The sequence below is a fragment of the Dasypus novemcinctus genome, chromosome 4 (genome assembly GCF_030445035.2).
Source record: "Dasypus novemcinctus isolate mDasNov1 chromosome 4, mDasNov1.1.hap2, whole genome shotgun sequence".
In the NCBI taxonomy this organism is placed as follows: Eukaryota; Metazoa; Chordata; class Mammalia; order Cingulata; family Dasypodidae; genus Dasypus; species Dasypus novemcinctus.
Window position 1 is genome coordinate 66159586 of NC_080676.1, and position 11983 is coordinate 66171568.

Below are 11983 nucleotides of genomic sequence, written 5' to 3' on the forward strand. Positions count from 1 at the left end.
GTGGCAGGGCACTCCTTGTGCGCATCAGCACTGCACATGGGCCAGCTCCATAGGGTCAAGGAGGCCGGGGTTTGAACCGCGGACCTCCCATGTGGTAGACCACTGGGCAAAGTCCGCCGCCTACTTCAAGACTTTAATCACTTCTTTCATTATGATTCTTGTTAATAGCATTGAGCTGAATTTTCAAAAAATCCAATTTAAGATTGTATTTCTTTTGTGGGAGATTATAGTCCAGTCTTTGTTTATGTAATAATTGATAAAACAATTTATATCTTTCCTTTTAATGCTTTCATTTATTTGGTATATACTTTTAACTTTGCTGGCTCCTTTTTCTCCCCTTTTATTTCCTTATTTGTGTTTGGTCAAGTTGTTATTCATAACATTTTATCACCTTGTTAATTTGGAAATTGTAGCATATTTCTCCATTATTTCATGGTTGCCTTTCTTTTCTGGATGTTCATAGTCAGACACATTTCTCTCTACCAGTATTCGACTAAAAGATAGTCTTTTACCTACCTGCATAGTAGGTATCTTTTCTAACTGTTTTATCTATATCATCCAATTCAGTCCTCACAACAACCCTGTAAGGTAAACGTAATAGTTAAATCTTTTTACGACTGAGAAATTAAGACATTTGCCCAATTTTACATAGGCATTAAGAGGAGGAAGCAGACTTTTTAAAACTAGGTAGTCTGATTTTGGCCAAATTGTGTAACTCTGAATTACATACTGCCTCTCATAACCTTTGCTATTTCACTCAGGAAAGCATTTTATTTCCTCTATAAAATGAGAATGAGATGAGATTTCAAACATAGCTTACCTTCCCTGCTTCTTACTTTCCTCCGCACCTTTCCAGAACTTTGAAGTGCCTGTATACTTTTTTTGCGAAAAACTTTTTCCTATATATTTTTTAGATACATTAGAAATTTAGTTCTCAGTATAATTCTTACCAATACTTTTAATATCACAAATTAAAATGCAATATTATTTTCCTAATCAAAATAACATTAAGGAATATTTTAATATTCTTAAAGTTATAGTCACACAAAAATAAATGGGTACGACATTTCTGTAAAGCAGTTTGGTGATAGATATAAATAATAATTACATGTTAATACCCACTTACTCATTAAGAAAAAGGGTGAGAAAATATTCATAAATTAAGACATATATATAAACACAAATATGTATAGGAGAAAATATTTTGAAACCAAATATCTAATAAAGGTTTAATATCTAGAACATATAAAGAAATTCCTCAACTTTACAACAAAAAGGTAAAAAAGCCAATTTAAAAATGGGCAAAAGCCTTGAATAGACATCTCTCCAAAGAAGATATACAAATTATCAGAAAAAAACTTGAAAAGATGTTCAATATCATTAACCATTAGAGAAATGCAATCAAAACAACAACATGCCATTCACACACATTAAAATGACTTTCATTAAAAAATGGAAAATTTCAAGTGTTGGAGAGGATGTGGAGGAAAAGAAACACTCATTCACTGCTGGTGGCAATATAAAATGGTGCAGCTGCAGAAGAAGACTGGTGGTTCCTTATAAAATTAAATATGGAATGGCCATGTGACCCAACAATCCCATACCTAGGTATATGCCCAAAAGAATTGAAAGCAGGGACTCAACCAGATATTTGTACACTGATGTTTATAGTGGCATTATTTACAATCGCGAAAAGATGGAAGCAACCCAAGTGTTCTACAATTAATTACTGGATAAACAAAATGTGGTAAATGCATACAATGGAATATTATTCAGAATGAAGTTCTGAAACATGCCATAATATGGATTAAACTTGATGACACAGTGTTTGGTGAAATAAGCTAGACACAAAAGGACAAATCTTATACGATAGCACGGATATGAAATAATTAGAATAAACAAACTCATAGAGTCAAAATCTCGAATACAGGTTACCAGCAGATGGCGTGTGGATTGGGAAAGGAAAACCAAGGCTTGAAATATACAGATTTCCTATTTGAAATGATGGCTATGTTTTGGTAAATGGATGGTGGTAATGGTAGCACAAAATTGTAAGTGTAATTAGCAACAATGAAATATACGTCTGAAAATGGTTAAAAGGGGAAGTGGTAGGCTGTATATATGGTAATAGAATAAAGTTTTAAAAGACTTCATGGAACTGCACTACACAAACGGTGAGCCCTAAGTTTAACCATGTACCATATTTAATAATACAATTATAAAAATATGCATTCATAAATTGTAGCAAAGTTTCTACACCAATGCAAGGTGCTTATAATAGGGTGTTATATAGGAATTCTTTATTTTATGCATGATTTGTTTTGCAAACCCACAAATTCTCTAATAAAAAAGGAAAAGAGTAAACTTGTTTAATACGACATTAATTAATAGTGCAAGCATTAAAGTTCAATTGACAACTGAATATTTTAAATTAATTATTATGTATCCTGTAGAGGAACTTTGTCCATCCATTTAAACCAATGTATAAATAATTCACTCACACTAGAAAAGTCTTAGACATGATGTTAAGAAAATATGAATACAAAGTATATAATCAATCTGATAGTAATTATGGAATATACATAAATACCAAATGGTTATCTCTGAATTTGAGAATTATGAGTAATTTTAAAACTATTTTACTTAGTTACCAAGGATTTTAAAATAAGCATATATTGCTTTATAATAAGAAATCTGCTCCCTCCTAACCTTTTGTTCTTTTAAAGAGTCATCATATTCTGTACAACAAAATAGCATTTAATACTGAGACAAATAAAACCATACTGCCCTCTATGGGATTCTGTGTGATTCACAACCTGTTTTTTCCCCCTTAAATAGTGGACAAGTTACACAGGGTATTTATTTACAACAAAGAAATGTATGTCAAGATGTACATGTGAAATGACTAAACATTAGAATTTCCAAGATAGCCACTGAAATCAGTGTCAATGGCCTAGAAATATTGAACTCATTACCATTTAATATAAAACATCTGTAGAACTGAAATCCAAAGCTCACAAGGCAAAAAATATATTACAATTTAAATAAATTCAGTTTCAGTCCTTTAAAGATTTGATTTGAATGTGATTTATCAATAATGTTGGAAAATAAATGGAAAATAAAAGCATTGGCGTAGACAAATTTGGTATTCACTTGGCAAAAGCTGGGTATGTCCTTGTGCCCATATTGCTTATTATGTCTAGCTTTCTGGTAGAAACAGAGATTCATTTAACACCAGAGATGAAGGGAACATTTGAGATACTGGATCAATTCTCTCATTTTATAGACAGGAATATTGGAGTAGCTGAGGGATCACAGAATTACTGAGCACACACTATAGACAAGGCAGAGTCTGAGCTTGGACACAGTTCTGCTTTCTAGGCCAGCACAGTCTTTCCATTACACAGTATTTTTCTGATTCAGGGCTATATAATGTCCCCCATATGTCTCCACATCTCCTCACATCAGTCTTTTTCTGGCTTCTCTTTTTGTCCTTTTCACCAAATTTTCCTTTCTTTTTTTCCTTTCTTTTCAGCGCTGCCTAAAGGTAGTTTACGTAGTAGATTATTCAAATTTAAGAACCCTCTAAGGGGTTCTGTGATATAGAAATTATATTCAAATATTCTTCTATTCACAGTTTAAGATGTACTATACTTCTTGATTGGATTGCAAAATATAGGCATGCATCCAGTTATTGAGTTGTTACCTAATACTAGAGTAGAGAGAGAATTTGGACTTTGAAGTCATACTGTGGTTTAAAACACAGCTCTTCATGTTTGGAAGTGAGATAGTGAGCAAATTACTAAATTCTCTTAAGCTTCAATTTCTTTATTTGCAAAGTGACTACATTATTGCATATTTTGAAGTAGTCAGTGAAATAACAATGTAAAGGTCCTAGTGTGCAGCTTCTGACACTTAATATATAATTTCCAAGTAATAAGTTTAAATATATAATGAGAATCCAAAATTTATCTATCATACATTTATCCCATCAAAAGTTTATTAAGTATTTATTTTGCAATAAATATAAATATCTTCACCCACTGTGTGTTCTTTGTACTTTCACTGATTACTTTCAAGATTCTAAAATTTTGAATTTTAAATAGTTTAATTTATCAATATTTGCTTTATTATTAGTTCTTTCACATCTTATTTTAAAAATCATTGCCTACTCCTAAGACACAAAGACAGTCTCATATTGTCCCTTCTAAAGCTTTTATTGTTTTACCTTGTGTGAGGTAGAAGTCAAGGTTAATCTTTTTCCACAAAGATATCCAACTGAACAGTTTGTGTATTGAAATGATTGTTTTTTTCCTTCCACTGAATTGCAATATCACCATTTTCATAAATCAGGTGATGATACATGAGAGTCTATTTGGTATTTTCTATTCTGGTTCTTTCATCTGTATTTTATTTTTGCTTTAGTACCAAAATATCCCAATCACTATAATTTTTCCCCCAATCACTATAATTTTATATTGTCTTGCAATCTTATTGCTTTATTCTTCTTAAAAGATTATCTGGGCTATTCTTCACCATTTACATCTTCATATATATTTTTTTAAGAGCCTGTCAACTTCCACCAAAACCTACAGGGGTTTTGATTGGGGTTATATTGAATATCACTTGGGGGAGAATGAAAATCTTAATAGCATTGCGTCTTCCAATCATGGAATATAGTGAATACAAGAGCAAAAGTATTAAAAAAAAAACAAGTACCTTTGGAGACAGAAGAAAGGCTTCACCACCAAGAGAAGAACTGGGGATTAGACATGGACAGAAGAGGGATAGCATAGTGAGAATAAATGAGTGAAGACTGAAAGTCTAGAGGATTATTTCCAGATAATGAGACAGAGTGGAGTTATGAAAGAATCTCAAACCTATTACACTTGGTTAAGATGTCCTGTTCTTGAATACAGTACAGGACTTATTTTAGCCATGCTTTTGGGATACTCATTTCTAGAATAATTTTCCATGAGTTGGGACACTCTCCAGAGTGACTGAATGTTTCTGGTTAGAACAGTGGATGGGAGGAAGATAGGGAAGTTGTGCCAAGGGTGAAAACTAGCACCTATACTACAACATGCTTAAGAGATTCACAGGTTAAATCACTGTGCTTTCCAGAGGAGGAAAATGAAATCCTCAAGGAAGTATAATTTTCCCAGGCTTATCTGTACACACACACATATGTTTATGTATTCAGAAGTAGAACTGCAATGGAAACATCCATGTACTGAACTGTTAGGCATCAACTTTCTTGCAGCAGGGTAGAGTTGTTCACTGATTGGAATGTGTTGACATTTTAGAGCTTGACTAATATTTTAGGTTTAGTGATATTTCCATTAGATTTATTTCCCTAAGTATAGTTCAATAAGTTTCACTATTTTTTCACACTAAAAAACAAGAACTCATATAATATCATTTTTACTATTTTAAATACAACCACTTGCTGGAAAGGATAATAAAGGAGAAACTTTCCCAGAAAGGATCTGATGTTTTGGGCTGTTCATGCTGGTGGGCCAATAGCACTGCCCCCTGTTATAAAGTTTATTGTTAAAATGAAATAGATGATGCTTGTAAAGCACTAAGAACAGTGGATGGCACAAGTTTTGCTCTCAATATATTTTACCTTCATTTGTGATGAGACTTGAAGATTAGGACGAGAGTGGGTTTTCTTTGTAGCCTTTTTAGTTCTTAAAAGGGACTTTACAGCCACTCAACAAATGAGTAGAATGACTACAGATTCAATGGCAGATAGTACATTTTATTTATCTCTAAATCCCTACCATTTTTGCCTGGTACAGAACTGCTCAATTAAGGAATAAACAAATTAGTATTGGAGAGTTTTGATATTCCACCCATGAAATGTACCATGAAAACTCAGGGATTTTCATCCACTAACTTGCAATTTCCTCAAGTATGCCCTACACTTTCTTAATTTAGTGCTCATGCTGTTTGCTCCACATGGGAGCTAATTGCTTAAAATAGCTTTATCTGCCTGTCAGGGCCACAAAGAAACCATATCTTCCTTGTTCACTCACCTCCTAAACTGCTATTGTGAGGGAAAAAGCATGTACCAGGTATCAATAGCACCCAGCGGCATTTTGTAAACCCATCCTTTCTATTACACCAGCATCATATTCCATAATTAAGACATGGAAAAGGATGAAAATTGAAAGATACTAGGAACAGCATATTTCCGTCTTTTTTGTAATTTTGTTTTCCCCACCAGCATGTGAGAACATTGATTCACATTTCTTTCCCTATAGAATACTCTCACATTCAATACTCACTAAAAGATATAGTTGACTCTTTCATAAAATAATTCTTAATAACAGTATGCTGATAAAAGTCATGCACTTAAGGACAAAATAACCAGGATGCCTGAAAGGCTGTCTTTGGAGGGATTTTTTTCTTTCTTCCAGAAAGGTCATGATCTTTATGAATTCTTTAGGAAGCATGGGAGACCGAAATTTGCATGTCCCATTTAAAAGGATAATACAGAAAGACTTTTAATTAATAAATGCATGCCATTTCATTATCATAAACTAAGGCAAAGCAGGAAATCGAGGTTTATTATCTTTTAGGACTTTTTAATGTTCTGCATTGTTGATGGTAATCTCTATTGAGGCACTGACAAGAATAACAGAACATTCTTTAAGTGACAAATTTGAATAACTGGGAAGTCTTTAGCTGAACTTCATTAGTCACCTAATCTTCTAAGTCACAAATAAAATTAATATTTTTGCACATGCTCAATTTAAGAACATTTCCAATCATCCATCAATAAACTCTCAAGTATGGTTAATCTGAAACCATCATCGTAATCCCCCTATCTCTGGGTTCCTGTTCTTAAAATATAGAACTAAGGATTCCTACCTCTTTTTGCTAACTTTTTGGCTTTCCTTTATATACCAATGACTTATCCCTCATCACTATGCACATTCCATTAAAAGAAAAAGCCCCACACTCTCCAATTTCCCTGCATTTATTCTTTTCTGGCCCTGCTTATCATAAATCCAAGTCCATAGGGAATGTGCTGTGAATGGGACTAAGGAGACCTGAGTTTCATTATTGGTCTACCAGTGACTTGCAGTGTGACTTTAGACAGGCAATTTTTCTCTGGATCTTTAGTTATCCCATCTGCACAGAAAGTGGGTATTGAGGTTGTTGATCTTCATGGTCCTTTGAGCCTGAGCCAAAATACTCACATCCTTCCCTCATTGTCTTTCACAAATCCCTTGCCAATGAGCTGTTGCATTTTTCAGACACTAGAGGGGGCTTCCTGAAGACTTTTCGAACATACCGGGTTTAAATAAGAGAACTCAGGTGTCTCTTAATGACAATCCACTTTCTGATGGAGAAATGTGATTTCACTTTACTTTAAGGTAAGTCTGAAAGAATAAATGTTGCAGCAATTATAGCAATTTGTGTCAATATGACTTTCTAGCCCGAGGCCAATTTAAGTTGCTTTAAATGCGAACCAAGTCTAGAATTTTCTATGGTCTATCTTTAAATTTATGAAGATTTAGGGACATGCTCTTAGAAATCAATGGAAGAGAAGTGTAATTATGAGAAGAGAATTCTGAAAGCCATTATTCCCAACTTCTTTCTTTCTTTGGTGATACTGTAAAAGGAGAGTGATAATGGTTCTCTGCATTTTATTAACAAATCAATTTTATTGATACATATTAATAAGGCATAAATCCATCCAAAGTGTACAAAAAATGTTATTCAGTGTAATCACAAATTTGTGCATTCATCACTTCAGTCATTCTTACAGCACTTTCATCATCATCATAATAATAAACAAAAAAAATGAACTCACCTTTCAATCTCTCTATACTTACCTCCTGTACATAGCTTATTCTTTTTCCTTCTCTAATATTAAACTGATAAGAACAGATAATACACTCGATCTTAGCCAAAAGGTCGAGAAATGATCCTTCTCTCTAATATATTTGTATTTATATTTTGTAGAAACAGTCTTATAATGCAATATCATCCATATTCGTGTTTTACATGAGGTTTAACTAGTTTACACAGTTCTATGTTACAGTTTTTAGCTTTCATTCTAGTAATACACATGACCTTAGACTTTTCACTTTCAACCACTGTCATACCCATCTAATAACTCTGCTAGTTACAAACACCATTGATATGCTTTGACCATTTCTATTCATTTCCAAAGTTTTACAAACATCATTTTTACCAATTCTGCAAAGAATAACTGTCAGCTTTCCATTCTCTATCCTCCTTCTATTTTCTGGTGACCTATATTGTAATTATTACTCTGTGAATTTATACAATATATTTAGTTCATAATAGCACAATCATATAGTATTTGTCCTTTTGTGTCTGGCTTGCTTCACTTAATATAATGTCCTCCAGGTTTATGCATGTTGTCATATGCTTCATGACTTCATTTCTTCTTATAGCTGCATAATATTTCATCATGGATATACATTATAATTTGTTTAGCCATTCATTAGTTGGTGGACACCCGGGTTGTTTCTGCCTTTTGGCATTCATGCATAATGCCACTTTGAACATCGGTGTGCAGATGCCAATTCATGCCTCTGCCCTCAGTTCTTCTGGGTATATACCTAGTGATGGTATTGCTGGGTCACATGACAAGTCTACATTCAACTTTTGAGGAACTCTCAAACAGTCCTCCACAGTGGCTGTACCATTCTACATTCCCACCAATAGTGCATAAGCATTCCTATCTCTCCACATCCTTTCCAACATTTATAGTTTACCCACATTTTAATAGTGGCAGTCTATCAGCGTGAAATCATATCTCATTGTAGTTTTGATTTGCATATCTCTAATCACTAGTGATGCTGAATATTTTTTCATGTGTTTCTTCGCCATTAGTATTTCTTCTTTGGGCAATTGTCTTTTCAAGTCTTTTGCCCATTTTTTAATCAAGTTGTTTGTCTTTTTATTGTTGAATTTTATGATCTCTTTGTATATCATGGATACCAACCCTTATCAGATATGTGGTTGCCAAATATTTTCTTCCATAGAGTCAGCTGCCTTTTCACTCTTTTGACAAAGTCCTTTGAGGTGAAGTGTTGAATTTTGAGGCGGTCCCATTTATCTATTTTTTTCTATTGTTGCTTATGTTTTGGGTGTAAGGTTTAAGAAACTACCGCCTACCACAAGATCTTGAAGATGTCTGTTTACATTTTCTTCCAGGAGTTTTAGGATTGTCGCTTTTATATTTAGGCCCTTCATCCATTTTGAGTTAATTTTTGTATAAGGTGTGAGATAGGTGTCCCCTTTCTTTCCTTTGGATATGGATATCAAATTCTCCCAGCACCATTTGTTGAATAGACTGTTCTGGCCAAGCTGGGAGGGCTTGAATGCCTTGTTAAAAATCCTTAACTATAGAACTGAGGGTCTATTTCTGAGTTCTCAGTTTGGTTCCATTGGTTAATGTTTCTGTGTTTATGCCAGTACCAAGCTGTTTTTACCACTGTAGCTAAGTAATATGCTTTAAAGTCAGGAAGTGAGAGTCTTCCAACCTCATTCTTTTTAAAGATTCTTTTGACTATTCAGGGCCCCATACTCTTCCATATAAATTTCATAACTGGTTTTTCCATTTCTGCAAAAAAGTCTGTTGGGATTTTTATTAGGATTTTATTGAATCTGTGAGTCAGTTTGTGTAGAATTGACATCTTGATTATACTGTCTTCCAACCCATGAACAGGGACTGTCTGTCCATTTATTTAAGTCTTCTTCAGTTTCTTTTAGCTATGTTTTATAGTTTTCTGAACACAGATCTTCCACATCATTGGTTAAGTTTATTCCTAAATATATGATTATTTTAGTTCCATTATAAATGTATTTTTTTTCTGATTTCCTCCTGTGATTTCCTGTGCAATTTTTAAAGAGCATTCTTTAGAAAGCAAACAAATGCAGTTTAGTACAGATCCATTTAAATTAGAAAATATTGTGATCTCATTTCCTAAGTTGCGAAAAAAAGCATGTTTGGGAAGTTTGAGAAAACAAAGATTTATCCATTATCCTAAGAGTAATATAGGTTGAGAAGAGAACTTAATTTGTGTTCATATTATTACTTTTTAAAAGTAGAGTCCAAAAGATCTTTATAGCAAAAAAGGGTGACGTAAATCTATTTGCTTCTTGATTATTTTCTTATCCTTTTACAATCTGTTAGCTATTATTTCTTATATTATTACCTTTCAGAATGATGTCTCTATATGTTGCAATTGTCTTTCTTTTAAGGCTTGAAACTATACCGAGCTTTTCAATCTGTTATCATAAGCCTAGCAATTGTGGGGATTATCAATTGTAGGGAATTCTGTTATTTTTAAAAATAATTTCCTCCCTTATGTTCTTTTTCTTCATTCCTGGTATCCACACTGTAGGAGTATAAGAAAGTCTCTTTCTAAACCTTGATTTTTAAAATTTATTTTTTAAACTGTATCCGTTGTGTTAGTCATCCAATCCCTTGAGTTCTTTATTTCAGAATTATAATTTTCAACCAATACCTTCAAGTGATTCTTGCTTCCTGTTTTCAATATCCACCCTTATATCTTTTAGAATATTTATATTTGTGTTTTAAATACTTTCTCTTTCTGTTCCATTAGCTCTACCATCTCTAGAATGGTTTATTCTATTTGTTATCTCTCACAATATTCACACTCCTCAGAAATCTCAAGGATTTTATTGTGAAGTAATTTCCATTCACTTGAGAGTATAAGGTTAAGACTATAACTGTTAAATGTTGATAGTTGCAGTTTCATTCCATTTACTAAGTATGACTCTGCATTTATTCTTCTTTGACTTTTCTGACATTTCAGAGTTTTGGTATAGAAATATAAGCCAGAATCCCACACTTAGGTAAAGCTTGTATAAAAATGACAAGCCAACTGACTTGAGTAATAATATTCATTTCATATGCAGGTATGGAAGTTATGCTACCCTAATGTTCATAATGTTCTCTCTCCCCCTGCTCTTGCTTTTGTTCTCAAAATGCTGTTCCTCTAATTTCAAGCAATATTTTTCCCCTAAAATCTATATATCCCATATATTAGTGACTTTGAATAGAATAGAAAGATATCTTTATCTTTAGTGGAGTTATTAGTATATACAACTATGAAAATATTTTACCAAAGGAAAAATGCTACATACCTTCCTTAAGCAAATTTAAGGTATTATGTAATATCTGTTTGGGACATTATAGGTTGTGTAAAAGAACACTAAAAATGAACAGAAGAACTGGATTTAAATCCTGGATCTACTTTTTATTATTAATTTGAACTTTGTTAAATATGAGACCTATGGGCTTCTTCTGTTTTAAAATTTGTAATATATGGAACAGTAATTAATTGTTTCTCTTCTGAGTTTACCTGCCAAGGGAACATACATACAAAAAGAATATGCCAAGGAAAAAAGAAACTGTACAAGTATGAGTGTGTTTTAATTTGGATGTTAACCTGAGAATCTCCAGTGCAGAGGTCCTGGATGCAAGAAGCACAAGAGAAAGCAGGGCATTTGCCTGCTTCTTAAAGAAAAGAAACCTTATCTACCATCAAAATGTGACCTAGTCACTGACTCAGAACATTCTAATTACTAGCCTCTTTTTCAATGGGCAAGTCACGAAACAAAACTTAGGGTTTTATTGATGTTTTAATTAGAAGACACATTATTTGTTTAAACCACTTTGTGCTCCTGATGGAAACTATAAAATTTCAAATTTGCATCTATCACACTTGCTGGAGCATGGTACGCCTTCAATACATGGTAGATTTGTTATTAAATTGTTTACCTGTCTTAATATAGGCAGCTCTGTCCATTTCTATCAATATGAAATGTATAATTCACTGGACTTCATGAAATATTGATATCCTCATTAGTATAATTATTACCTGGTCCTTGGAGTTAAGGAACTTGAGTTAGAAAATTATAGATTTATAATTTGATTTCCTATTATTAATATTAAGCATCAATA

General features: G+C 33.0%; 1 pseudogene; it reads right to left on the reverse strand.

Moving 5' to 3' along the window:
* Window positions 1-7841: 7841 nt before the first annotated feature.
* Window positions 7842-7944, reverse strand: LOC111764738 (U2 spliceosomal RNA; annotated as a pseudogene).
* Between the last annotated feature and the right edge of the window lie 4039 nt (window positions 7945-11983).